We start from the raw sequence: 6,479 nt of genomic DNA, 5'->3' as shown, positions 1-6,479 counted from the left end.
TGCCTTTTGGCACTATCATCCACCAGTATGACTATCTATTTTAACAATCACATAGTCACACTTACTTAACAATATAATTATTCAATTGCTACAAAAAAATATAATATTTTCATATTTTATGTTAATAATTTATTTGAAAAAAAATTCTTATACTATTTTTCGTGATATTGATGGTCTTGGATGACCCCGAATGCTGATCTGATCAGTCATTAGGTCCAAAATATCCTATAATTAGTAAACGTATCCATATTCTACAATATTATGGTGAGATCTGGAAGATCAACCACGATTCCACCACTTTGACCACTAACATTCAACCTGTGATGGAGGTTTGCCGACACAATCAACCTGCCTTGGGCAACGAAGCCCAAGAAGAAGCCTCACCAAGCTTGGGTAATGGAGGTAAAGTTGTACTCAACTCCTCCATGTGGTCTCCTTCTTTGCTTAAGCACAAACTCGATGTACTGATCCTCTTTCAGGATCCTAGGGATAATTTTTATGTATGGTCATGGGTAGATTATAGAGTGCGTAGGTTTGATAGCTAGTTAGGTCAGTATCAAACTATGTATAGTCTGAACAAGGTCTGGGATGGGGTTGTCGTTCAGTACGGAACCAACATATATAGAGACCTTTCGAGGCTATCTCCTACATATAGAGACGGGACTCCCCTAATGTCTTCAGAAGATAGGGAAATTTCCTGGTCGCCGAGCTCAAGCTCGGCCGAGAGTACCAGTTAGGTTTCTTTTATCCTTAGTCTTGCTTCTCTTAGCAACCTAGGCTTGATCACTAAATTGTGGTTTTTGCATTTTTTCAGGTGAGATGGACTCTGACCTCGACAATGTGCTCAACCGTCCCTCGGCGGCTAAGGCAAGCAATCGCCAAAGGGCATCTCAAAGAGGGGGGCGTCCCTCCAAAATACCCAAGAGATCCGAGGTGGTCCCTCCAACCTCGGCCGCTCAGGGCCCGATCCAGGCCACCGAACCTACTCATGAGGTTAGGGTAACTACTAAAATTGAGCCAAAAATTTTACTTCTGAAAAGTGTGTTTACTCTTGGGGGGTGAAGCTATGATTTGGAGAAGCGATAGGTTGTCTACCATCTCCGTAGCTGTGATTTGGGGAAGCGTTAGGCTATCTGCCATTTCAGAATCCACCTTGGAGGCTGAGTACACAGCTGTGTCTATGGATGCTAAGGAAATAGTCTGACTAAGTAAGTTCTATACGGATCTCGGTGTTATTCCAGAAATGGATAAACCACTCATTTTGTCTAGTGACAGTAATGAGGCAATAGCAAATTCGAAAGAACCTCGAAGCTGCAAAAGAGCAAAGCATATAGAGAGAAAGGACCACATTATCGAGGATGTGTGGCAAAGGCGTGAAGTGAAGGTGGTGAAGATAGCTTTGGAAGGCAATCTTTCATATCCCTTTACAAAGATATAAGCAGAGAGCATAATTGTGAAGCATGTAGAATGCATGGTTTTTAGAAACGTGTCCCATTTGTTTCAAAAGGGCAAGTGGGAGTTTTTTGGGTTTTATGCCCTTATAAAACCATGTCGAACATGTAGCACAGTTTCATATTATCAATAAAAGTAGTGGAAATAATTTAGTTTGACAACCGCGTTGCTTGCTTGTTTTATTATATGATTATTGAAATAATACAAACATTTATAAAATCCCGAACATATGGATGGTTACAATTATAATGACTAGGTCACAGTGGATTATAGTTGTAATTATATGTTCAAAAGAACAAGTCCTAATATTAGATCAGTGCATTTGATTTTCACTGATTAGGCAATCTCGATATGATCTACTTACACATTCGGTGTGTGATGTCTTGTCCAAGGCATCGACCAAGTAGATAAGATTGGGTGTATTTAGTTACATCGGACTAGGACCGATATTGATTATTAATTGATAAATAAGTATCGTGTTCTCGAATCTAATCAATGTCACAACGTTGACCATATGTTAAGTCGATCTTAATTATGAGTGATAATATTCTACTAATTATATTATTTAAATCTTTTGACTTGTTCATTACCAGCTTACCCTACGGTCTAGCCCATACTTACATCTTGGAGATTTAGTAGTGTAATTGAGTGGGAGTATTATTCATAAATATGAAATCTATAACTTCTGTATGAGAAGTGAAAAGATGATTTCCTTAATTGCTTTGTTCAAAAGGTTAAATGATTGAGATCTCATTTCAGTGATTAAGTTCACAAAAATATCATTTATAAGGAACTTAGTGGGAGTTAAGGATAAAATATTGACGAGGGGTAAAACGGTAATTTGAACCCATCTCGTTAGTAAGTCATCGATAGTTCAATTCAAGAGTTCAATTCCGAGTCTAACTGTAATGGTTATAACAATGGATAACGCATTTATGGTTAGAAAAATACGTTCTATGAATTCAAGAGTTCAATTCCGAGTCTATAGTGGACTCACGAGGAATTAATAAGGTAGTAAAATTATTTGTAAATAAATTCACGGTAACTTGTTGGAGCTTGATTTCATGGATCCATAGTCCCCGCATGACTTTTGAGTAGAGTGTCTCAATTAATTTATTTTATTATCAATTAGGATTTTTTTAAAGTTGACTAGGTCAATTTTAGAAAATTTACAGAGATGTGAGATTTAGAGAATAAAAGAGAATCTTTAGGTAAATTTATTAATATTGATAAATTGGTGTCAATATAAATAAATAAAATTAAATCAAGTTTCATATTATAATTAGTTAATTTGAATAAGGATTTAATTAATTAATTAAAAAAATAAAAAGTTTTGAATTTAGGCCCAATTGAGATTTAAATTCAAGACAAAGAGATTGGGCCCAAGTCCATTTATGGCAGCTCAAGGCTTTTATTTTTTGTTTATTATTTTTAATTAATTTAAATTTAAATAAAGCCCATTAAGTTGCCTATATAAGGAATGAGTTTCAGTTGATTGGTAAGTGAAAACCTAGACAGTCTAACCTTTCTTGGCCACTCTCTATTCTTCTTCTCTTCAAGATCTCTATCTCATGTGTTAAGAACCAACCCACACTAGTTCTAGGTTGATCAAAGGCTTGGTGAGGAAGACTGTGTTGCTAATCTTGTTCAATCTCTTGATAATACTCTGCTACAGAAATGAATCAAGGGTTAGAGAGATTGAATGATGGAGTTGTTCCAGTTCTACTGCGTAATGTAAGTTTTTACTTTACTCTGTACTTTTATCAATTTCATAGGAGCATGTTCTAGGAATTTGCATGTTTGTTTCATAATACGTAAATTGCATGAAAATAAATAAAGATCCTGCAGTATGTATTTCCAACAAGAGGCTGCTCTAGAGACTGCCTAGAAAGTGTCTGACCTCGAGTCAACAATGGCGGTGACCTTGAAAGAGGTCGAGGCCAAGAATTTCAAGATTAAGGAGAAAGAATCTAAGATTAAGGAACTTCAAGAGCTAAATGCCAAGTTGGAAGAGGAAAAGAAGGCGACCTTCGAGATAATTGAAGGTGAGAATGCCCGCCTTCTTGAGGATTTCAAGACCAAGAAAGATCACGCCGTAGATATGGCGATGTATCGAATCTGGGTGAACAATCCTGACCTCGATACCAGTTTTTTAGCCAACTTAGAGGTTGGGTTTGTTGATAGATGGCAGTCGCAACTTGAGGAAGAGGAAGCCAAGCTCGAAGGGGAAGAGGCAGCTAAGGCATCAAACACTGGGGTCGGGGAGGCGTCTAACTCATGAGGGCGATACCATGGGTTGTGCCCCATTATACTTTTGTAACTATCTTTTTTTTTATGCCCTTGGGGCGAAGACAATATATAGCTCGATTTAGAGCTATTTTTATTAAATAGTAACTTTAATCTTTATGCATACAATTTTCTAGCTCGAAAATCTTCGTGCATTTGATTTTACCTTCAGGTTTTTTGCCTTAATATTATGCTTTACATTTCTAGGTCGAAATATTTCGAGCATGTTATATTAAAGACTTGCTTTTATATTTGTTTATTTGCACAAATACATCTATTGGATTTAAGCTTGAATTCCAATGCATTCATGCACAGTTTATCCAAAGTATCCATGTTCAACTTCGTTATTGTCAAGGTCGAACCTTACTTTCACCATGTACTCAAAAGTACTTAATTGGCATGTAATTTTAGTAGTTTAGTTATATCTTGCTTTCCTAGTCCCTTTTTCTCATCCTTGAGTATGTCCTCGAGGTTACGAGGTTGAGACTTATTTGCAAAACTTTCCAGCCTTGGAATCGACTTAGTTCACAATTGGTTTATCTTAAATTCCAACTTTTTTGTTGTCGATTTTGTTGGTTTGTTCCAAACTAATTTAGCTCGCGTTTGGTTTATAATCCATACAATTGTAAATTTACATGTCAGGTTAAGTCCAGATAGTTTTAGCTCATGTGTACACTCATAAACTTTCATGTCGGGTTAATGATCCAGACAATTTATCTCATGTGTACACTCATAAACTTTGATGTCAGGTTAATGATCCAGACATTTTTAGCTCTTGTGTACACTTATAAACTTTCATGTCGGGTTAATGATCTAGACATTTTTATTTTATGTTATTTATTTTTTCAAACCTATGGTATGACTCATATACCACTTATGCCCCCTTAATATCATTCCTACATCATTGATAATAAGGCCGTAGATCATAGGTTATAAAATTAAGAGGGTTTGCAAAAAATACAACATTAAAAGAGAATACAACTTTTGAACAAAACTTAGAATTTTATTGATAAAAAGCAAAAAAAAAAATTATGCTTGGTTACAATGAAAACATCATTCCTACATCATTGATAATAAGGTCGTAGATGTTCGCCATTCCAAGCTCGCGGAACTAACTCTCTGTTTAACCTTGCCTGTTTATACACTCCAAGTTGAATGATAGACTCGATCTGGTAAGGTCCTTCACAGTTAGGTCCAAGTACCCCGGCAGACGGGTCTCAAGTAGCTAAAATACACGCCTTAGCACCAGGTCTCCCGATCCGAATTTTCTATCTCGGACCATCTTGTTGAAGTATCTAGTAGCTCGTTCCTGGTATGCAATATTTTTCTATTGGGCTTCATCTCGTTTTTCTTCATTAAGGTTTAGAATTTTTTCGAGCTAAGATTGGTTCGAGGCCTGATTGTATGCATGGCTCCGTATTGTAGGGATTTAGATCTCAATAGGAAACATGACCTCGCATCCATAAGCTATGGAGAAGGGAGTATGCCCCGTTGAAGTTCGTGTTGTGGTTCTATAAGCCCACAAGACTTGAGGCAATTCCTCAGACCACTTCCCCTTTACCTCCTCTAACCTTTTCTTTATGGAGCTCTTTAGGGTTTTATTGACTGCCTCGACCTGGCCATTTGACTAGGGATGGGCCACAAAAGAGAAACTTTTTATTATCCCATTTATTTCGCAGAAATGGGTCAAAAGATCACTGTCGAACTAGGTTCCACTGTCTAATAATATTTTTCTAGGCATCCCATATCGGCAGATGATATTTTTTACAACGAAGTCTAAGACTTTTTTCGAGGTAATAGTGGCCAAGGGTTTAGCTTTGGTCCATTTTGTGAAATAGTCGACTGTGACCACAGTGTACCCTACTCCACCTTTTCCAGTTGGCAATGAGCCTATGAGGTCAATTCCCCATACTACGAATGGCCATGGGGAACTCATCATGGTGAGTTCGGTAGGTGGAGCTCGTGGAATTGAGGCAAATCGTTGACATTTATCACATCATTTAACATATTCGAACGAGTTTGCCTTGACTGTGGGCCGGAAATACCCCTGTCTTATCACCTTTCTGGATAGACTATTGTTAGGAATGAGTTTCCTAATACGCAGCGGAAAGGTGGTGTGGTTGGCCCAGTGTACAACAAAAATTTTGTAACATATTTAAACTACCTTTAAATATGCGGATCCATTAATATACATACATTAATCATAAACAAGATACTAATAGAAATCATACCTCTTGAAGCCTATCAAGTGTCCTTGCTATCTTTTCGTATTTAGAACGATCTTCCTATCCAAGTCGCTCCCACGTACTCACACCAAGATCTTCCAAAGCGTTCTCTACACCTCAAGAAATGTGTGGGCACTTAGAGAATGAAGGATAGTTTATTTGTGATTCTTCTTGATGTACTCAACTCATGAGATCAAGAGAATAGGCCTGAGAATTGGTTCTTTATTTTCAGGAAGAGAGAAAACTATCGTTCTATTTTTCACAGAGCGAATGTTCAGATTAGTCTCACTCTCTTCACTTTTTCTTATCTGAATAATTTTCTGATCAGTCATACTTAACAGAAAAAATTCAAAATTTAAAAATTAAATCTGTAACCATTTTACAATTTAATTTTTAATTAATTAATTATTCCATTAATGAAAAAATCCAAAAACCAATTTTTTGAATTATCCATTAATTAATTAATTAAACAAATAAAATTGAAAATCCCATCCCTGAAAATGCCAGCCCTTACAC

The sequence above is a fragment of the Humulus lupulus genome, chromosome 7 (genome assembly GCF_963169125.1).
Source record: "Humulus lupulus chromosome 7, drHumLupu1.1, whole genome shotgun sequence".
Classification (NCBI taxonomy): domain Eukaryota; kingdom Viridiplantae; phylum Streptophyta; class Magnoliopsida; order Rosales; family Cannabaceae; genus Humulus; species Humulus lupulus.
This window is presented reverse-complemented; position numbering follows the sequence as displayed.